Here is a 24,061-nt window from a genome sequence, read left to right as displayed (position 1 = left end):
GACAGTTGAACAAGGTTACTGTCAAGAACATATATCCTCTTCCTCGCATCGATGATTTGTTTGACCAGTTGCAGGGTGCGAAGTGTTTTTCCAAGATTGATTTGAGGTCTGGGTATCATCAGCTTCGGATCCGTGATGCAGATGTGCCTAAGACTGCTTTTCGGGCTCGTTATGGACATTTTGAGTTTCTGGTTATGTCCTTTGGTCTGACGAATGCCCCAGCAGCGTTCATGGATATGATGAACAGAGTGTTCAAGCCGTTTTTGGATCAATTTGTTATCGTCTTTATTGATGACATTTTGATCTATTCTCGGAGTGAGGAGGAGCATGCTTACCATTTGAGGACTATACTACAGACGTTGCGTGAGCATCAGTTGTATGCTAAGTTCTCAAAATGTGAATTCTGGTTGGATCAGGTTACCTTTCTATGGCACGTGGTGTCGAAAGATGGGATCAAGGTTGATCCGAAGAAGATTGAGGCGGTTATGGATTGGCAGAGGCCAAGGTCAGTTACCGAGATCAGAAGTTTTCTGGGTTTAGCTGGCGACTATCGTCGGTTCGTGCAAGATTTCTCCAGAATATCTGCACCGTTAACTAAACTAACACAGAAAGGTGTTAAGTTTGAGTGGACTGACAAGTGCGAGGCAAGCTTTGAGAAGCTCAAGGAGATTTTAACTACAGCTCCTGTCTTGGCGTTGCCTTCTGGCATTGACGGATTCACAGTGTATTGTGATGCGTCTCGGATTGGTTTGGGTTGCATTCTGATGCAACATGGACAGGTGATTGCCTATGCTTCCAGACAGTTGAAGAAGCATGAGGTAAATTACACTACTCATGATTTAGAGTTGGCAGCTGTGGTTTTTGCGCTGAAAATTTGGAGGCATTATTTGTATGGTGCTACTTGTGAGATTTTCACTGATCATAAGAGTCTGAAGTATATCTTTGATCAGAGAGAATTGAACTTGAGACAGAGGAGGTGGTTAGAATTGCTGAAAGACTACGACTGTACTATTCAGTACCATCCTGGTAAGGCTAATGTGGTAGCCGATGCGTTGAGTCGCAAGTCTTCGGGCAGTTTGGTCATATTTCTGAGATTGGGCGTAGACCCATGGTTAGAGAGTGGCACAGTTTGATAGCTTCAGGCTATAGTTTTTAGATTTCTCAGGCTGGTTGTTTGTTAGCACAGTTACAAGTGCAACCTGTTTTGATTGATCGGATCAAAGCTTTACAAGCTGAGGATCCACAGTTAAAACGGATTATTGAAGAGGTTCAGCAGGACGGTAACTCTGAGTTTACTTTTGTGGATGGTGTTCTGAGACATGGTTCGAGATTGTGTGTTCCGGATTCAGATGGTTTAAGGGACCAGATTCTGGAGGAAGCGCACAAGTCTGCTTACAGTGTTCATCCGGGTTCTACTAAGATGTACCATGATCTTAAGGGTACCTATTGGTGGAGCGGGATGAAGAAGGATGTCGCTGAGTATGTTTCTAAGTGTCTGACTTGCCAGCAGGTGAAGCTGGAGCATCAGAGACCTTTTGGTTATCTGCAGCCACTACCTATTCCAGAGTGGAAGTGGGAGCGGATTGACATGGATTTTGTGGTTGGTTTACCACGTACTCGACAGGGGTACGACTCCATCTGGGTGATAGTTGACCGTATGACCAAGTCAGCTCATTTCCTTCCGATTAAGGTTTCTTATACTGCTTCGAGGTTGGCTCTGTTGTACATCGACAGGATTGTCAATTTGCATGGTTTACCGATTTCCGTTATTTCAGACAGAGGTTCTGTGTTTACTTCGAGGTTCTGGAAAGCGTTACAGGAATCTTTGGGTTTTCGGTTAGATTTCAGTACACCTTTTCATCCTCAGACTGACGGTCAATCTGAGAGGACTATTCAGACGTTGGAGAATATGCTCAGGATGTGTGTTCTCAATTTTAAGGGTAGCTGGGATACTCATCTGCCGTTGATTGAGTTTTCTTACAACAACAGTTACCACGCGAGTATTGAGATGGCGCCGTATGAGGCTTTATACGGGCGCAAGTGTAGATCTCCTATCTGTTGGGAGGAGGTCGGAGAGCGTAAACACTCGGGAGCTGAGATTATTCAGATTACCTCAGAGAAGGTACCGTTGATCAAACGGAGGTTAGAGACTGCTTTTAGTCGGCATAAGAGTTATGCTGATCCGAAGAGGAAAGACATTGAGTTTCATGTGGGTGATTTCGTGTTTCTTCGGGTTTTGCCTATGAAAGGCGTGGTTCGTTTTGGTGTCAAGGGAAAGTTGGCGCCGAGGTATATTGGTCCTTATGAGATTTCAGAGAGGATTGGAGCTGTGGCTTATCGTCTGGTTCTGCCACCAGACATGTCGTTAGTGCACCCTGTGTTTCATGTTTCTATGTTGAGAAAGTGCATTTCTGATCCTTCACACGTGATTGTGCCTCAGAGTGTCGAGATTGACCAAGAGCTGTCCTATGAGGAACAGCCAGTTGAGATTGTTGATAAACAAGTGCGTAAATTGCGGAACAAGGAGATTCCGATGGTCAAAGTTCTCTGGCGCAATCATTCTGTTGAAGAGTGTACTTGAGAGACCGAGTCGGATATGCGGAATCGCTATCCTTTTCTTTTCCCATGAGGTACGATATCTTGATTTTCTGTGATTTTATGGTTTTTACTTGTGTTAAGTGTTGTTCTGGTGTGAATTACTTATCGTATTAAATTCGAGGACGAATTTTTAATTAGTTGGGGAGAATGCAATATCCCGTAAAATTTTAAATTATTTTTTTAATTTCCGACGTGGTTCCGGGTGTGATTTGAGGAGTATTTTAAATTTCGTGAATAGTTCGTGGTTTGATTCGTTTTTGGGTTCGATTTGTTTTGTTTAAAAAAAAGGATTTCTTCTTCATTTAAGGGTCTCGAACGAGACCCTTATTTTTTATTGATTCTCGTTCGAGAATCTAAGATTTTCGAACGAGAATCTTGTTTTGAAGGCCTGGTCTCGGGGTTCTCGAACGAGAACCAAGCCCAAATGGGCTGTTCTCGTTCGAGAACACAGCAGGCCCTGTGACCCTTGCGTCCGGCCCTCTTCGCACTCATTTTCGACCCATCTCCTCTCGATATTTAAAGTCGACTTCTAAACAAAAAACCTAGATCACGCTGCAAACAAACCCTAGCCTCCATTTCTTTGTTGTTTCGCTGAGAAACGAAGCCGTAATCTTCTCTCAAACTCTGCTGTCCGGTAAGTGTTTTTAAACTCCATCATTTTCAGTTTTCGGTTTGAACGGCATTCCGTATTTTTGATCGTTCTCTCTCGTTTCTAGATCGAAATTGGTTTCGTTTGATCCCGTGGATTCTAGACTCGAGTACCTTCGATTCCCCACCTCGTTTTTGTTGAACGGTACGTGATCGACCTCGTTTTTAATCGCCGTACGGTTTCCATTCAAGTTATGAATTTTGTTTTTGTCCTTGAATTGCTGCTGTCGTGTCCCCCTCGTCTTATTTGACCTTGATTTTGATGTTATTATTGATTATAATCTATGGGCGTGCGGGTATTAATCGTTCAGTAATGATAATTTGCGAAATCGTAGTTGAATCTCTAGGAATTTCGGAGGTTCTCTTCGTCGGCTTGGTTTGAAAATGTATTGTTGTGTGATTGCCGAATTATCCTCATATTGTTGTTGCTAGATTATGATTAATGCCTTAAGATCATGCCTCTAAGTTGTTTAAAGATCTAAGTAGGTTTTGTGATTAAAGTAAGGTTCAATAGGTTAACAATGGAGTTTTTGGCATGTTGGTGTTCATGAGGTAGGCGGGTTTCATGTTGTTTGAAATGAGAAGATGGTCAAATGGCTATGTTAGTCATGTATTTATTTTGTTTAAATCAAATTAATCCTTAAAGTTAAATATTACCTAATAATTTGGATTTCGTTTTCAATTGTAATTAAATGTTATAAACGGAAGTAAATTCAGAAATTTAATTAATACAATTACTCGGGTAATTATATTGGACTTCGAATATCTTTTGACGTATATTTTGCTAAATTACAATTTAGTCCCTAAACGAGTTTTATAACTTATTTAAGTGAGCTTTGGGTTAATAACCTAACATTTTGTTTTAATTATAAACAAAAGCAATTAAATTTGATTTCGGATATCAAATTGGCAAAAGTACAGTTTAGTCCCTAATTGGCTAAAGTGCAATTTAGTCCCTAAACTTTTATAAACTTAAAATGGTTAGATTTTTGGGTTGTAACTTGGGCTACTTGAAATTTAAGTTACTGAGTTCTTCTTTTAAAATGGATTATTATTTTATTGAATTATTTTATAATATAAACTCGGGTTTATATTGATAAATGTTTTGAGTCGGGTTAGACTTGGGTCACCCGACAAGTGAGGTTAGCTTGGTAGTTGTTAGTAACTCGGCTAACCCACTACTTGGAAATTAATTATTATTTAAAGATTATTAAACAATATTTATAAATTGGATTTTAAGCGAGAACTCAATAGACTTATATTAATTGGGCTTTATTACCTAATGAGTATTTTTGTGTGTTCTGGCTTGTTTATTTCCGACGTGTTAATTGTGCTAGTCATATGTGGTGTCTAGTACTCTCTAGAGTTAGGGTCTGTTTTTAATAATTATTTTATTTGTCTAGACCCGTCTATTGTTCGTGCTCCAGAGGCGAACCAGGATTAGTTGCTTGCCGGTATACACGTGGATTAGCAAACAGTGAGTTTGTACTTACTATTTACCGCTTTATTAAGTAAATTGTTATTTTAATATTAATTATATATACTGTACGTATATTTCGAACTGTTTTTATATTATGGCTTCTAGTTGGAACATGCTACCTAATGGGCATCATTAGGACTGCGTGCGCACCGGTAATGATCTGGGAAAGGTAATTATGGTAATGTGGTAACTCGGTGTGAGCATAGCTCTCGGGACCAGGTAGAGTAACTCGGTGTAGCTCAGCTCTCGGGACTCTGGTATAAGTGTGGTCAGTGGTAACTCGGTATAGCTCAGCTCTCGGGACCAGACCTATTGGAGTATGTTATTTATTTAGAATTGTGGATTAGGGTTCCAACTATTATTAGAAATATCGTTATTAAATGTTTTAAACGGTTTTAAAGGTTTTCCACTTAATAAATGTAGATAGTGGTATAAACTCATCTCAGTATATCTGACCCCGTTGTTTTCCCAATTATCCCAGGGTTATGATCTGAGAGAGTCTGGTGATCTCTGCATTTTACTTTTCCTCGTAGGTTCTATTTATTTTTGATAAATTGTAAAACTGTTTTATTCTTAGAACGCAGTAGTAACTAGACGTCTTTATTATTATTATATATTTTGTCGGATTGGTTCGACTGGTTATATTGCTTTGGCATGTTATATTATTTACATTGGTTTGTGATAAATCTATTTTAGACTCGGAATTGAATAAGCATGTTATATTAACTGTTGAATATTATAACTGCTAGATTTATGCTAAAGTCTAGGTTGCCCCGAGCATTGGTTTTCTGCAGGTTTATATGTTTATGTATTAAATGAAAGGCTAGCTACGGGTTTTGGTACTACATTACCCATACCCTAGAGCCGGTCGCGATTCATGAAAATGGGCCGTGACAGAAACAAATAGATAACATAAGTTCAGATTAGAGGTGATACCCAAAATTTACTAACTTGTACCATTAACTTTATTCACTGTGATTTCATTAAAGAATTTATAATATAACATTTTCAGTTTTAATTTTAGGCTGAAAAGTGTTAAAAAGCCTAATATTTTTGAATATGTTAAATTTTCCTAAAAATTAAAGCTTACAAAACTATTTTAATTTAATAATTTTATTGCAATTCTATCCAATTTTTTCAGTTAATCTAATTTTCATATGTTGTGCAAGTAATGTGGAGTGTGCATAAGGAATTATATGAAATATAGAAATTTTAACATAATTCTAACATCAATAAATGATGCAAAATTGGAATAAATTCACATATTTAAATGAACCATGAAAAAATAATAAATATATCCATGATATTATAACATAGATTATTGTTATCATATTATTGATATGGTGAAATATTACTAACTATATTCATAAATGGCGTGATAGAAAAAGTCAATATAAGTATTGTTTATTTGATATGATGCCAAAATCAAATCATTCATACATATTTAATTGTTAGAAATGTTTAATTTTGTGAATTTCTGTTTACAGTATCTAATACTAAACATATATGCAAAACAAGAACAAGTAATAATAAATAAACAAAGGCCATAAAACACAATTCTAGGAATAACGGCGAAGCAGAATTTGAATATATTCACACGTTGAAATAAAGTATGAAAAAAAATCAACTATGTCCATCATATGAGGAAAGGGATGTTAAACAATTTAGCTAATTATGGTAAAATATTTAGTATGAATAAAATGGAAGGAGAAATGAAAAATCAGCGATCACCATTTGACATTATTAGATTCTAAGAATCACAAATAAAAGTTCAAGACCATTTAAAGATGCCTTTTCAATATATGGCAATTTCCAAAAAATTTGTCATAATTTTCTATTTGGTGATTGTGGCATGTAGTTTTATGGAAAATGAAGTAAGCAGTGAAAATGTTGGCAATGGAGCTGTCGGCAAAAATAAACCACCAAAATGTAGCTCAACAGATCCTTCCGGATGTAAGGAACAAAACGCTAATCCATGGCAAAGAGGTTGTAGTCAAAATAAAAATTGCCGCAATGTTGATCCTCCTCCTGGACATGGCAAGGAAACGAACAATGGCAAAGGGCCAAGAAGAGCGGGTGGTCACTTTTGAAACTTTCAGTTCGTGAATTCTTCAAAATTATTCTCTTAATATCTAATAAAAATGTTGGTTGATCCATTTATATTCTCCATCAACTGTTTTCTTTTTAATAAAACAATAGAATCAAATGTTCTTCTCATTCCTTTTATTAAAATTCTATTTCTCTCTCACTCTCTCTCTCTCTCTCTCTATATATATATATATACACACACATACACACAGACTATATATAATACCAGTGATGGGGTCTCATTCACATGTACGTCAATTGTCACGACCTAAAATCGAGGACCGTAGGGAACGGGAGTGGTTGCTCCGGAACCCGTAGCAAGCCTGAAAACAACTAAAAAATTTCGCAGATCGATCACGTAAACTTACATAAAACTTTTACGGAAAAAACTCGTCAAAATGATAAGTTATAAACGTCGAAAACGATCTTTAAAATCCGATGCATAAATAATAGGGACCAAGGTCTTACTGTGCAATAACACAATCAAGCATTGCCTTATCCAAACATACATTCTAAAAAACTTAACCAATTCCAACATATGCAATTGGAAAAATAATCAAACGGCTATAAAGCGCAGTTTTCAAATCAAAACTTTATTCATATAAACAAGCACTCTGTTAAGCCCCTCAATCTCCGGATCACACCATCGGTTGCCTCGTCGGATCTAGTTCGAAAATCGACAAAAAACGCAATTAAAATTAATTCTAAGCTAGCGACGTTCTAGACTCAAAACGAATTAATTACGTAATATCGTGTCGAACTCGTATCGATATAAAATAAATAATATGTAGCCCGACAATTCCGTCCGTTAAATAACATTTTCCGAATGTTATTTAATTAGCTATCCAAACTAGTTAAAATAAATTAATTATCGAGCTCATACGATAATAAATTTACTAAATTACTTTTCTTATTTTTATAATTTACTTTATCTCAAAACATTATATTTCAATTTCAATAAGTTACATTAGTCCCCACAAGTATAGCATAGTAAAAAGAATATTATAATTTTATATGATAGTCATATATTCGATATATCTCACCCTCGTTGTAATGGGAAAGAAACAGATAACATAAGTTCAGATTAGAGGTGATACCCAAAATTTACTAACTTGTACCATCAACTTTATTCACTGTGATTTCATTAAAGAATTTTTAACATAACATTTTCAGTTGTAATTTTAGGCTGAAAAGTTTTAAAAAGCCTAATATTTTTGAATATTTTTAAATTTTCCTAAAAATTAAAGCTTACAAAACTATTTTAATTTAATAATTTTATTGCAATTCTATCCAATTTTTTCAGTTAATCTAATTTTCATATGTTGTGCAAGTAATGTGGAGTATGCATAAGGAATTATATGAAATATAGAAATTTTAACATAATTCTAACATCAATAAATGATGCAAAATTGGAATAAATTCACATATTTAAATGAACCATGAAAAAATAATAAATATATCCATGATATTATAACATAGATTATTGTTATCATATTATTGATATGGTGAAATATTACTAACTATATCCATAAATGGCGTGATAGAAAAAGTCAATATAAGTATTGTTTATTTGGTATGATGCCATAATCAAATCATTCATACGTATTTAATTGTTAAGAAATGTTTAATTTTGTGAATTTCTGTTTACAGTATCTAAAACTAAACATATATGCAAAACAAGAACAAGCAATAATAAATAAACAAAGGCCATAAAACAAAATTCTAGGATTAACGGCGAAGCATAATTTGAATATATTCACACGTTGAAATTAAGTATGAATAAAAATCAACTATGTCCATCATATGAGGAAAGGGATGTTAAACAATTTAGCTAATTATGGTAAAATATTTAGTATAAATAAAATGGAAGGAGAAATGAAAAATCAGTGATCACCATTTGACATTATTAGATTCTAAGAATCACAAATAAAAGTTCAAGACCATTTAAAGTTGCCTTTTCAATCTATGGCAATTTCCAAGAAATTTGTCATAATTTTCTATTTGGTGATTGTGGCATGTAGTTTTATGGAAAATGAAGTAAGCGGTGAAAATGTTGGTAATGGAGCTGTCGGCAAAAATAAACCACCAAAATGTAGCTCAACAAATCCTTCCGGATGTAAGGAACAAAACGCTAATCCATGGCAAAGAGGCTGTAGTCAAACTAAAAATTGCCGCAATGTTGATCCTCCTCCTGGACATGGCAATGAAACGAACAATGGCAAAGGGCCAAGAAGAGCGGGTGGTCACTTTTGACACTTTCACTTCGTGAATTCTTCAAAATTATTCTCTTAATATCTAATGAAAGTGTTGGTTGATCCATTTATATTCTCCATCAACTGTTTTCTTTTTAATAAAACAATAGAATCAAATGTTCTTCTCATTCCTTTTATTAAAATTCTATTTCTCTCTCTCTCTCTCTCTATATATATATATAGACACACACACACATGCACACAGACTATATATAATACCAGTGATGGGGTCTCATTCACATGTACGTCAATTGTCACGACCTAAAATCGAGGACCGTGGGGAACGGGAGTGGTTGCTCCGGAACCCGTAGCAAGCCTGAAAACCAATAAGAATTTTCGCAGATCGATCACGTAAACTTACATAAAACTTTTACGGAAAAAACTCGTCAAAATGATAAGTTATAAACGTCGAAAACGATCTTTAAAATCCGATGCATAAACAATAGGGACCAAGGTCTTACTGTGCAATAACACAATCAAGCATTGCCTTGTCCAAACATACATTCTAAAAAACTTAATCAATTCCAACATATGCAATTGGAAAAATAATCAAACGGCCATAAAGCGCAGTTTTCAAATCAAAACTTTATTCATATAAACAAGCACTCTGTTAAGCCCCTCAATCTCCGGATCCCACCATCGGTTGCCTCGTCGGATCTAGTTCGAAAATCGACAAAAAACGCAATTAAGATTAATTCTAAGCTAGCGACATTCTAGACTCAAAACGAATTAATTACGTAATATCGTGTCGAACTCGTATCGATATAAAATAATAATATGTAGCTCGGCAACTCCGTCCGTTAAATAACATTTTCCGAATGTTATTTAATTAGCTATCCAAACTAGTTAAAATAAATTAATTATCGAGATCATACGATAATAAATTTACTAAATTACTTTTCTTATTTTTATAATTTACTCTATCTCAAAACATTATATTTCAATTTCAATAGGTTACATTAGTCCCCACAAGTACAGCATAGTAAAAAAAATATTATAATTTTATATGATAGTCATATGTTCGATATATCTCAGCCTCGTTGTAATGGGAAAGAAATAGATAACATAAGTTCAGATTAGAGGTGATACCCAAAATTTACTAACTTGTACCATCAACTTTATTCACTGTGATTTCATTAAAGAATTTTTAACATAACATTTTCAGTTTTAATTTTAGGCTGAAAAGTTTTAAAAAGCCTAATATTTTTGAATATTTTTAAATTTTCCTAAAAATTAAAGCTTACAAAACTATTTTAATTTAATAATTTTATTGCAATTCTATCCAATTTTTTCAGTTAATCTAATTTTCATATGTTGTGCAAGTAATGTGGAGTATGCATAAGGAATTATATGAAATATAGAAATTTTAACATAATTTTAACATCAATAAATGATGCAAAATTGGAATAAATTCACATATTTAAATGAACCATGAAAAAATAATAAATATATCCATGATATTATAACATAGATTATTGTTAACATATTATTGATATGGTGAAATATTACTAACTATATCCATAAATGGCGTGATAGAAAAAGTCAATATAAGTATTGTTTATTTGGTATGATGCCAAAATCAAATCATTCATACATATTTAATTGTTAAGAAATGTTTAATTTTGTGAATTTCTGTTTACAGTATCTAAAACTAAACATATATGCAAAACAAGAACAAGTAATAATAAATAAACAAAGGCCATAAAACAAAATTCTAGGATTAACGGCGAAGCATAATTTGAATATATTCACACGTTGAAATTAAGTATGAATAAAAATCAACTATGTCCATCATATGAGGAAAGGGATGTTAAACAATTTAGCTAATTATGGTAAAATATTTAGTATAAATAAAATGGAAGGAGAAATGAAAAATCAGCGATCACCATTTGACATTATTAGATTCTAAGAATCACAAATAAAAGTTCAAGACCATTTAAAGTTGCCTTTTCAATCTATGGCAATTTCCAAGAAATTTGTCATAATTTTCTATTTGGTGATTGTGGCATGTAGTTTTATGGAAAATGAAGTAAGCGGTGAAAATGTTGGTAATGGAGCTGTCGGCAAAAATAAACCACCAAAATGTAGCTCAACAAATCCTTCCGGATGTAAGGAACAAAACGCTAATCCATGGCAAAGAGGCTGTAGTCAAACTAAAAATTGCCGCAATGTTGATCCTCCTCCTGGACATGGCAAGGAAACGAACAATGGCAAAGGGCCAAGAAGAGCGGGTGGTCACTTTTGAAACTTTCACTTCGTGAATTCTTCAAAATTATTCTCTTAATATCTAATGAAAGTGTTGGTTGATCCATTTATATTCTCCATCAACTGTTTTCTTTTTAATAAAACAATAGAATCAAATGTTCTTCTCATTCCTTTTATTAAAATTCTATTTCTCTATCTGTAATATCCCGTATTTTTAAATTTTTATTTTATTTTATTTTATTTATAAATTTTTGTATTCCGTCAAGTTTTAAGTAATTTATTATTATTATTATTATATTTATTTTATTTTATTTTATTTGGTCGCTCGTTGATTCGATCGTGGTCCGATTCGTGTTTAGTGTGTATTAAAAAAAAAGAAAAAGAAAATGAATGTGTTCCATGCATGAAGAATGTAGACCCATGCATTCCTTTCTCTTTTTAAACGTGGCCCATTCTTTTCAAAAGATGGAAAGCCCACACTTTTATATTACATGAGCAAGCCATATTCATGTTGCAATTCTTTCCTTTCTATAAACGTTTACTGCAATCATGTTTCTTTAAATTCTCAAACCTAATTATTTCATTCTCTTAAACAACAACTTAGCCGCCATCCTTTCCAAGCATTCTGAGATCAAAGAAATCTCATCAATCATCTATTCCATTCATTAGCTTTGGTAAGTAATCCTTTAACTTTGTTTCATTGTTACGATATCGTCGAACACGGTTCTTGATTGCGTATCTCATTGTTAGGTTTAAATTCGTTTGTTCTTTGACGGTTCGCATCGACTTAAAGACCTCTACGAATTTCATGTATTAGAATCGATAAAGGTACGTAAAAATCCCTCCGTTCGTCGCCGTTTCGGTTCGCCGCGTTCTTGCTAGTGCTGCTGTTTCTTATCTTGTATCGCTGCCATTTTTTTTCTGAATCCTTGGGCAGAATTATTTTATCGTTAGGCTCCTGTTATCATCGACTAGTCCGTGCCATCCCATCTTAGAATCATCGAGTTCGTGTTTCTTCAAACGGCACATTCCATTCTCACGTAAGACTTGTATGATTGTTATTTATCTTCATGTCATGGCTTCCAAAGCCGTTGTTGCCTTGAGTTTCTTATGCTTTCCTTTTCTTGTGCATGAAGTGGATGGGTTATCATAGAATAGAATTTGGGGTAGATTTTGTTAGGCCAAATATGGATTATACCTTGAATGCCATGTTATGAATTTGCTAAATCGTTAATCTGTTTATGTAACTTAGTTTATTTTGCAATCTTTTGGTAGTGGTGGTTAATGGAATAGAGTGACCCCTAATTTATCTTGTGATTTATCATTTGGTTCCTTAAGCTAAATATTAGTTAATCACACTTATTGTTATTTGATTTGGATATCAATTATTTTGACAGTTAAAAAAAAACAATAATAGTTTTGTAAATTAAGTAATTACTCGGATAATATAATTATTTAGGTAATTATATTTGATTGTTAATAACAATTTGGCATGTCATTTGGCTAATTTACAATTTAGCCCCTAAATTTTCTAAAAAAGCTTATTCAAGTTAAGTTTTACCTATAGGATAATTTTTTTTGATTTTATTTATCCTATAATTTAGTAAATTGGAAAACGAATAATTAATTTTGATTTCGAAAAATCAAATTGGCTAAAGTACAGTTTAGTCCTTGAACTTTTATAAACTTAAAATGGTTAAGTTTTGGGTTGTAACTTAGGTTACTTAAATTGCAAGATATTGAATTTTATTTTAAAATGGATAATTATTTTATTAAGTTATTTTAATTTATAAACTCGGGTTTATAAATTTAATAAAATTTTGCTTTGGGTTAGACTGTGGTCGCCCAACAAGTGGGAAGAAGATTGGTAGTTTTAAATAACTCGGCTGACTCACTGATATGGATTTTAGCTTGAGTTTATTTAAATTATTTTACGAATCATTCTAAATATATTTATATGATTTGTACTCTATAACTTGGGTTATTTTTGGAATGCATTTAATATAGGTGTTATTAAATGTGACTTGGTATTGTGTTGTGCTAGTTCTACGTGGTGTCTAGTACTCTTTAGAGTTAGGGTCTATTTTAATTATGATTTTAATATTCTATTTAGACCCGTCGACTGTTCGTACTTCAGAGGCGAATCAGAGTTAGATTGCTTGTCAAGTTTCACGTGGAATAGCAAGCAGTGAGTTTATATCTCTATTTACCTCTTTATTAAGCAAATATTATATTTTGTATATGTATATGTATAAACAGCTTTTGAACTGTTTTTCGGCATTGTGGATTTGATTTGGAACGTGCTACTCGATGGGCATCATCGGGACTGCGTGCGCACCGGTAATGATTATGGTATTGAGGTAGGTTTGAGATATGTCTCACCTTAGTGAGGGCACCGGTGGAAGATATGTCTCCTGGGCTCACTATTAATTAAGTGGTAGTCGGGGAATCGGTTATTGAGATACGTCTCACCGACACGACAATGGATTTAGAATTGTGGTTTAGGGTTTCATTGATAATCCATAATGAAAATATTTAATTAAACATTTTTTAAGGTTTTTAACTTAATAAATGTAAATGGTTATATAAGCTCTACTCAGTAAATCTGACCCCGTTGTTTTCCCAAATTTTCCAGGTTTGTGATTTGAGCATTTGGTCGATCTCTGTTTCTTCATTTTCGGAGGTTCTTTAATTATTTCAGAAATAAAGTGTCGAACTATTTTAAACTCTTAGACCGCAGTAGTAGTTTCATATTATTCATGTCTTAGTCTTACGTTTATAGTTTTGACTATTGTTTGTTGGATTTGTCCAACTATTACTTTATCGCTTTTGGCATGATTACAGTGTTTATGGTATTTATATTATATTTCCATATTGTTGGAGATTATTCTGAGATAAGCGTACTTTAAATATATATTGCTTTATGTACTGCTAGACTAGGCTGAAGTCTCGATTGCCCCCGAGCATTTGGTTTTATGCAGGTACATAGTTGTTTATAATATTTATTTGTTATCCGCAAGGCTTGCTACGGGTTTTGGTACAACCATACCCATACCCTAGCGCCGGTCACGATTCATGAAAATGGGTCGTGACAAACTTGGTATCAGAGCTTTGGTTTCAAACCAAGGCCTTTAAATTGTTAAGTGTTTAATTGTTTGGCATGTTAAGTGACTAAATTGTCTTAGGAACTACTGCGGAATTAGGATTCGAGTCATGTTTTTTGAAACGTCATCTTTTGTTTTCAAACTTTCAGCCTACATCCCATAGGTGATGTGTGTCAGTCATTATTAAGTGTTGATGCTATAATTGAAAATTGTTTTCACTTAGATATTATTTTATATGTTATGTTGAGATCATTTCACTTGGGTGATTTTAGTTGCTTTTGATTTCTTTGGAAATTTTATGATTGGTAGTTTGCCTAAATTCATACTTGGGTATGATGTTGTTTGCCTTATCATGTTGATGTGGCATTTATTGAGTAATAAACTTTGGTTTTACGCTTTAAATTATGCAATAACGATGGATTATTTGATGTGTAGTTTTGGCTTTGGCAGAGAACAAAGATTATTTAAAATTATATTTTGTTAGGCGTTGGCTTTTTTTTCGGGTGTAAATGATTTAGGCCGTTAAATCAACTATCATGTTTTGTGGTCATACATTGTTTGACCACATGTTTCCTTGAGGGTTTTCATTGAGAAAATTATTTTTATTCGATTTTTGTTTTGACACAGAATCAGAAGAGAAGTTTGAGTTCAATTCTTTAAAAGTTTGATTTTTGGTTAACTTGCCAAAAAAAAATGTTTTTTTCTTATATTTTGAATTTTGGGGTTTACGGAATGGATGTTTGAAATCAAAGATTTTTCACTTGAGTTTTTAAATTACCGTTTAGCGGTTAGGTTACGTTGAGCTCATAAAAACAAAAATTTAAGGATGAAAATTTTATTAAAATATTTTTCCGGATTTACAAATATTTTGAATACGTTTTATAAATGGTTGTTTGGGGTTCGACTTGGGTCACCTAAATTTAGGAGTTGAGCTTGGTAGTTGTAATGACTCGGCTAACTCATTTTGAATACGTTTTATAAACGGTTGTTTGGGGTTCGACTTGGGTCACCTAAATTTAGGAGTTGAGCTTGGTAGTTGTAATGACTCGGCTAACTCGATGGTTTCATGAATTGAGATATTTTGGGAATTATTTTAAGTAATGAATTTATAAGAAGATTTTTTTTTTCGGATACCGTTTTATTTTAACCGTGGAGCTCAATTAAAAAAAATGGAAGTTTTGGTTATTGACTTTAAATTTCAAAATGAATTTTGAAGCGTATTCTTAAAAGATGATATATTTACAAGTTGACTTTGATACGAAAATTCAAACTTGTTGTAGCATGTCATGATTTTGTCTTTTAAGTATGTTTGGGTTAATTTGTGTTCAACGGCATGTTTAGGTGGTTTAAGGTTTGTAGAAATCATAATACTTTTGGTTTTAATTTGCGTTGTGCATCTCGCAAGTTTGGTTGAAATACGTTGTTTGCTTTGTTTTGTCCCTTCGTGCGGAGAAGCACATGAGATGTTTTATTTCACGCGGTAATGGTTGATACCTTAATGTTAGGTTTGATTGTGAGTCGAACCTTTGTTTAGACCCTGTTTTGATCTAGTTTCGGCTTTGGGTTAAGCTGGGTACTATTTTGTTGTAGTGGATCAAAATCTTTGGCTTTCGGTATCGAGGAAGATGAGGAAAGTACTCCCTTGAATAGGTTGATGGTTTCTGATTATCCTGAATAGGGTGTTGGAAATTCTGACCCGAGAAGTTAGATCAACGTAATAATACACCTGTGTTTTTCATCAAGATTGAATGATGCGATTTAGGAACTGGTGGTATGTTTTGTATAAAGGAATGTGATGTGTTTTTTTTCTCTGAATTAAGTTTCAATTTATCTAGAGTTTTATTGGATATTAATTTATTCTTATGAGTGTTAGTGGAGATAAAGTTTTGAATTGTTTTGGTGGTATCGTATAATTTGATAGATTGTAAATATGGAATTGGAGGAATATTTTATGGTTGTGTTCGAGAATTTAGTTTGCTAAGTGCGGTATACAATTATATGTAGATTAGAAAACTTTCGTAGAAATTTACGATTTTGATTTGAGGATTGTTAGATTAAGGGATTTGGTTATGCTCCATTCATGTTTTTACACTGGAATTTTAAAAGTAAGTTGTTTATATAGATTCGATTTTTATTCAAATATTTCGATATATTGATATAAAGGTGTTTTCGTAAACAAAGAGGTTTGTACTGCTAAATTTTTACGTCCTGATGCAAAGAAAAGAATTTTATCAAATTTGATTAAAAAGGGCAATAATAAATTTTTCGGTTTAACGATTTTTTTTTTCAAATCGTGTTTTTTATTTGAGAGCGACTTAAATTTTGGACGTTTTGAAACTTCAATGTGTATTTTGAATATGGTGGATTTTTCCATGATTTGATATTTACGAGAAAATGATAAATTATTTAGCAAGTTTGATTTACAGATCACATAAGTTTTATCAGGTGAACGGTTTCACAAATTGCAAACTTATTTAGAAGTAAGGAAAATCTGCGAATTTAAAAATTCGGAACTGATAGTTTTCCAACGGTAAAGGTACTTCGATTTTAATATATAAAAAGAGGGTTTAAAATGTTAAATTTTTTAAAAGAGAGATGATAAGTCTTTTAAAAGAGATGTGGAAAATTTTGAATATAAAATGTTCTGCGTATTATAAAATTTTATATTTTCATAGGTTGGTTTTGAGCATAACTAACAATCCGGTCGGATAAATTGGTCGTAGTGATATTTTGTTGTATACGAGGTTTTAGTCAATCGATGGAATAATTTTATGAATTTAGATTTGATTTGGGTATATGAACTAGTTGTTTTTTAAAAAAAACTGACGATTGTGTTTGGTGAGTTTCGACAATAAAATTGGTTGGTCGACACTGTAGATTGAGGGTTTAATTGTTGAGAGTTTTGATATCGTTTTGTTTGAATATTAAAATCTTTTTTGAGGGAATAAAGTTAAGTTTGCGAGACATAGTTAGGATGTAAGTTGATGATTAGATACTTAGAGTATTACGACCTATTTTATTTTTGAGTGATTGGATGAATAACTAGGATTGAGATTTTGTTGCTAATTTGGAGATTCTCTTATCACGAGTTAAGTTACGTATTCTTTTGAATGACGGTAAGAGTTTTGTGTTTATGATTCACGAAGTTAATGGTATTATCGAAATTGGTGTAAATCGTTGGACCAAATGATTCAAATAGTGGTTGTTTTTGGCCAAAAATATTATTTAGTTGTTGTGGAGTATTGATATCGATTGCTTTGGATGTCGAGCTCTTTATAAGTGGATAAGTGAGTAGGTGTTGTAGGACGCAAGATTTTATCAGATTGTGTTTTCAATACCCTGTATAAAGCGATAGAGTTTGGAATTGTAAGAACTATAGTTGAGCTTAGGGTTTGTTATTGCACTTTGATAATGTGGAGTTAGTAATCATATAGATTTAAGTTAGTTTTTGAAGCCAACTTGTTAAAGAGTATGTGTGGCTCTCAATTGGATAATTGTTGATTATTTACATTATGTTGATCGAGTGATCGTTGGGGCACTAAGTTGTTTGAATCAGAATTTTGCGCATAAGTGTGTTGTGACCGTTTAAACTGCGAGTCAGTTTCAGATTAAAAAATTAGAGGTCGAGTTTTCATAGGTTGGGGAGAAGGTAACACCCCATATATTTTTGGCGTGTTTCGTCTTCTGTTGACCTTCCCGAGTGGAAAATTTTGTTTGGAGTTATCATTGCGAGAGATTCGAGCTTTCGTTCTAGATTGTTTTAAGTTTTTCAGTCAAAACTTTAGTGGGGGAGTTTGTTTTCCCTCGTTGATGTCACCTAGATATGGTGTTATCATTTATGTAAAAGTGAAAGTTAGTGTTACTACTTTTTGTGCCAATTGAGATTGTTTACTGTATGACTTGTAGTATTTAGTTATTGTTCGAGGAACAACCTGTTGAGTTTTCCTTACGCAAACACTTGAGTCGTTAAGCACGAAATTATCATGTTGTGGCTTGTGGTGCCATTTTTAGCATGTTTGTTATTCTAGAATTTATCGAACACTCTGGGTGCGTGTTGTTAATTGTTGACTAGTTAAGTAATGTTGAGTTCCATTGCTTTTCAAACTTCATGTTGTTTTATCAAATGAATTTTCAGATTTTAAACATTGTTGATAATGGTGTTTCTTTGGTTCGGGTTTGACTTGGGTCGCCCTACACGTGATTTATGTTTGGAAGTTTTGGTTGACTCGGCCAAGTACCATTTTGTTTTCTTTTAAGTTGTTTTACCAAATGGTTTGAAAAGATTTCCAGTTTATGTTTTCAAAAGGAACTCGATAGGGCTTAACTGCTGTATGGTTTTGGTTTTATTGGTTACTTGGTTGAAGAATGTTCTTAAGAGACGGAGTTCGTTACGCAAAATTATTATTATTGTTGTCCTTGAGTACCTTGGGTATCTGGTTCGTGAGTTTTACGTTGGTTATGTGCGTTTTGTATATAATTTATCTTGTGTATTACGTTAGTCGTTTTTGTTTTAAATTCGAGGACGAATTTTATATAAGTTGGGGAGAATGTAATATCCCGTATTTTTAAATTTTTATTTTATTTTATTTTATTTATAAATTTTTGTATTCCGTCAAGTTTTAAGTAATTTATTATTATTATTATTATTATATTTTTTTTATTTAATTTTATTTGGTCGCTCGTTGATTCGATCGTGGTCCGATTCGTGTTTAGTGTGTATTAAAAAAAAAGAAAAAGAAAATGAATGTGTTCCATGCATGAAGAATGTAGACCCATGCATTCCTTTCTCTTTTTAAACGTGGCCCATTCTTTTCAAAAGATGGAAAGCCCACACTTTTATATTACATGAGCAAGCCATATTCATGTTGCAATTCTTTCCTTTCTATAAACGTTTACTGCAATCATGTTTCTTTAAATTCTCAAACCTAATTATTTCATTCTCTTAAACAACAACTTAGCCGCCATCCTTTCCAAGCATTCTGAGATCAAAGAAATCTCATCAATCATCTATTCCATTCATTAGCTTTGGTAAGTAATCCTTTAACTTTGTTTCATTGTTACGATATCGTCGAACACGGTTCTTGATTGCGTATCTCATTGTTAGGTTTAAATTCGTTTGTACTTTGACGGTTCGCATCGACTTAAAGACCTCTACGAATTTCATGTATTAGAATCGATAAAGGTACGTAAAAATCCCTCCGTTCGTCGCCGTTTCGGTTCGCCGCGTTCTTGCTAGTGCTGCTGTTTCGTATCTTGTATCGCTGCCATTTTTTTTTCTGAATCCTTGGGCAGAATTATTTTATCGTTAGGCTCCTGTTATCATCGACTAGTCCGTGCCATCCCATCTTAGAATCATCGAGTTCGTGTTTCTTCAAACGGCACATTCCATTCTCACGTAAGACTTGTATGATTGTTATTTATCTTCATGTCATGGCTTCCAAAGCCGTTGTTGCCTTGAGTTTCTTATGCTTTCCTTTTCTTGTGCATGAAGTGGATGGGTTATCATAGAATAGAATTTGGGGTAGATTTTGTTAGGCCAAATATGGATTATACCTTGAATGCCATGTTATGAATTTGCCAAATCGTTAATCTGTTTATGTAACTTAGTTTATTTTGCAATCTTTTGGTAGTGGTGGTTAATGGAATAGAGTGACCCCTAATTTATCTTGTGATTTATCATTTGGTTCCTTAAGCTAAATATTAGTTAATCACACTTATTGTTATTTGATTTGGATATCAATTATTTTGACAGTTAAAAAAAAAACAATAATAGTTTTGTAAATTAAGTAATTACTCGGATAATATAATTATTTAGGTAATTATATTTGATTGTTAATAACAATTTGGCATGTCATTTGGCTAATTTACATTTTAGCCCCTAAAATTTCTAAAAAAGCTTATTCAAGTTAAGTTTTACCTATAGGATAATTTTTTTTTGATTTTATTTATCCTATAATTTAGTAAATTGGAAAACGAATAATTAATTTTGATTTCGAAAAATCAAATTGGCTAAAGTACAGTTTAGTCCTTGAACTTTTATAAACTTAAAATGGTTAAGTTTTGGGTTGTAACTTAGGTTACTTAAATTGCAAGATATTGAATTTTATTTTAAAATGGATAATTATTTTATTAAGTTATTTTAATTTATAAACTCGGGTTTATAAATTTAATAAAATTTTGCTTTGGGTTAGACTGTGGTCGCCCAACAAGTGGGAAGAAGATTGGTAGTTTTAAATAACTCGGCTGACTCACTGATATGGATTTTAGCTTGAGTTTATTTAAATTATTTTACGAATCATTCTAAATATATTTAAATGATTTGTACTCTATAACTTGAGTTATTTTTGGAATGCATTTAATATAGGTGTTATTAAATGTGACTTGGTATTGTGTTGTGCTAGTTCTACATGGTGTCTAGTACTCTTTAGAGTTAGGGTCTATTTTAATTATCATTTTAATATTCTATTTAGACCCGTCGACTGTTCGTACTTCAGAGGCGAATCAGAGTTAGATTGCTTGTCAAGTTTCACGTGGAATAGCAAGCAGTGAGTTTATATCTCTATTTACCTCTTTATTAAGCAAATATTATATTTTGTATATGTATATGTATAAACAGCTTTTGAACTGTTTTTCGGCATTGTGGATTTGATTTGGAACGTGCTACTCGATGGGCATCATCGGGACTGCGTGCGCACCAGTAATGATTATGGTATTGAGGTAGGTTTGAGATATGTCTCACCTTAGTGAGGGCACCGGTGGAAGATACGTCTCCTGGGCTCACTATTAATTAAGTGGTAGTCGGGGAATCGGTTATTGAGATACGTCTCACCGACACGACAATGGATTTAGAATTGTGGTTTACGGTTTCATTGATAATCCATAATGAAAATATTTAATTAAACGTTTTTTAAGGTTTTTAACTTAATAAATGTAAATGGTTATATAAACTCTACTCAGTAAATCTGACCCCGTTGTTTTCCCAAATTTTCCAGGTTTGTGATTTGAGCATTTGGTCGATCTCTGTTTCTTCATTTTCGGAGGTTCTTTAATTATTTCAGAAATAAAGTGTCGAACTATTTTAAACTCTTAGACCGCAGTAGTAGTTTCATATTATTCATGTCTTAGTCTTACGTTTATAGTTTTGACTATTGTTTGTTGGATTTGTCCAACTATTACTTTATCGCTTTTGGCATGATTACAGTGTTTATGGTATTTATATTATATTGCCATATTGTTGGAGATTATTATGAGATAAGCGTACTTTAAATATATATTGCTTTATGTACTGCTAGACTAGGCTGAAGTCTCGATTGCCCCCGAGCATTTGGTTTTATGCAGGTACATAGTTGTTTATAATATTTATTTGTTATCCGCAAGGCTTGCTACGGGTTTTGCTACAACCATACCCATACCCTAGCGCCGGTCACGATTCATTAAAATGGGTCGTGACACTCTCTCTCTCTCTCTCTATATATATATATATATATATATATATATATATATATATATATATATATATAGACACACACACACATGCACACAGACTATATATAATACCAGTGATGGGGTCTCATTCACATGTACGTCAATTGTCACGACCTAAAATCGAGGACCGTGGGGAACGGGAGTGGTTGCTCCGGACCCCGTAGCAAGCCTGAAAACCACTAAGAATTTTCGCAGATCGATCACGTAAACTTACATAAAACTTTTACGGAAAAAACTCGTCAAAATGATAAGTTATAAACGTCGAAAACGATCTTTAAAATCCGATGCGTAAACAATAGGGACCAAGGTCTTACTGTGCAATAACACAATCAAGCATTGCCTTGTCCAAACATACATTCTAAAAAACTTAATCAATTCCAACATATGCAATTGGAAAAATAATCAAACGGCCATAAAGCGCAGTTTTCAAATCAAAACTTTATTCATATAAACAAGCACTCTGTTAAGCCCCTCAATCTCCGGATCCCACCATCGGTTGCCTCGTCGGATCTAGTTCGAAAATCGACAAAAAACGCAATTAAGATTAATTCTAAGCTAGCGACATTCTAGACTCAAAACGAATTAATTACGTAATATCGTGTCGAACTCGTATCGATATAAAATAAATAATATGTAGCTCGGCAACTCCGTCCGTTAAATAACATTTTCCGAATGTTATTTAATTAGCTATCCAAACTAGTTAAAATAAATTATTTATCGAGATCATACGATAATAAATTTACTACATTACTTTTCTTATTTTTATAATTTACTCTATCTCAAAATATTATATTTCAATTTCAATAGGTTACATTAGTCCCCACAAGTATAGCATAGTAAAAAAAATATTATAATTTTACATGATAGTCATATGTTCGATATATCTCACCCTCGTTGTAATGGGAAAGAAATAGATAACATAAGTTCAGATTAGAGGTGATACCCAAAATTTACTAACTTGTACCATCAACTTTATTCACTGTGATTTCGTTAAAGAATTTTTAACATAACAATTTCAGTTTTAATTTTAGGCTGAAAAGTTTTAAAAAGCCTAATATTTTTGAATATTTTTAAATTTTCCTAAAATTTAAAGCTTACAAAACTATTTTAATTTAATAATTTTATTGCAATTCTATCCAATTTTTTCAGTTAATCTAATTTTCATATGTTGTGCAAGTAATGTGGAGTATGCATAAGGAATTATATGAAATATAGAAATTTTAACATAATTCTAACATCAATAAATGATGCAAAATTGGAATAAATTCATATATTTAAATGAACCATGAAAAAATAATAAATATATCCATGATATTATAACATAGATTATTGTTAACATATTATTGATATGGTGAAATATTACTAACTATATCCATAAATGGCGTGATAGAAAAAGTCAATATAAGTATTGTTTATTTGGTATGATGCCAAAATCTAATCATTCATACGTATTTAATTGTTAAGAAATGTTTAATTTTGTGAATTTCTGTTTACAGTATCTAAAACTAAACATATATGCAAAACAAGAACAAGTAATAATAAATAAACAAAGGCCATAAAACAAAATTCTAGGATTAACGGCGAAGCATAATTTGAATATATTCACACGTTGAAATTAAGTATGAATAAAAATCAACTATGTCCATCATATGAGGAAAGGGATGTTAAACAATTTAGCTAATTATGGTAAAATATTTAGTATAAATAAAATGGAAGGAGAAATGAAAAATCAGCGATCACCATTTGACATTATTAGATTCTAAGAATCACAAATAAAAGTTCAAGACCATTTAAAGTTGCCTTTTCAATCTATGGCAATTTCCAAGAAATTTGTCATAATTTTCTATTTGGTGGTTGTGGCATGTAGTTTTATGGAAAATGAAGTAAGCGGTGAAAATGTTGGTAATGGAGCTGTCGGCAAAAATAAACCACCAAAATGTAGCTCAACAAATCCTTCCGGATGTAAGGAACAAAACGCTAATCCATGGCAAAGAGGCTGTAGTCAAACTAAAAATTGCCGCAATGTTGATCCTCCTCCTGGACATGGCAAGGAAACGAACAATGGCAAAGGGCCAAGAAGAGCGGGTGGTCACTTTTGACACTTTCACTTCGTGAATTCTTCAAAATTATTCTCTTAATATCTAATGAAAGTGTTGGTTGATCCATTTATATTCTCCATCAACTGTTTTCTTTTTAATAAA

The sequence above is a fragment of the Mercurialis annua genome, linkage group LG4 (assembly GCF_937616625.2).
Source record: "Mercurialis annua linkage group LG4, ddMerAnnu1.2, whole genome shotgun sequence".
NCBI classification, from domain to species: domain Eukaryota; kingdom Viridiplantae; phylum Streptophyta; class Magnoliopsida; order Malpighiales; family Euphorbiaceae; genus Mercurialis; species Mercurialis annua.
The sequence above is the reverse complement of the archived record's forward strand: the minus strand, read 5'-3'. Positions refer to the sequence as shown.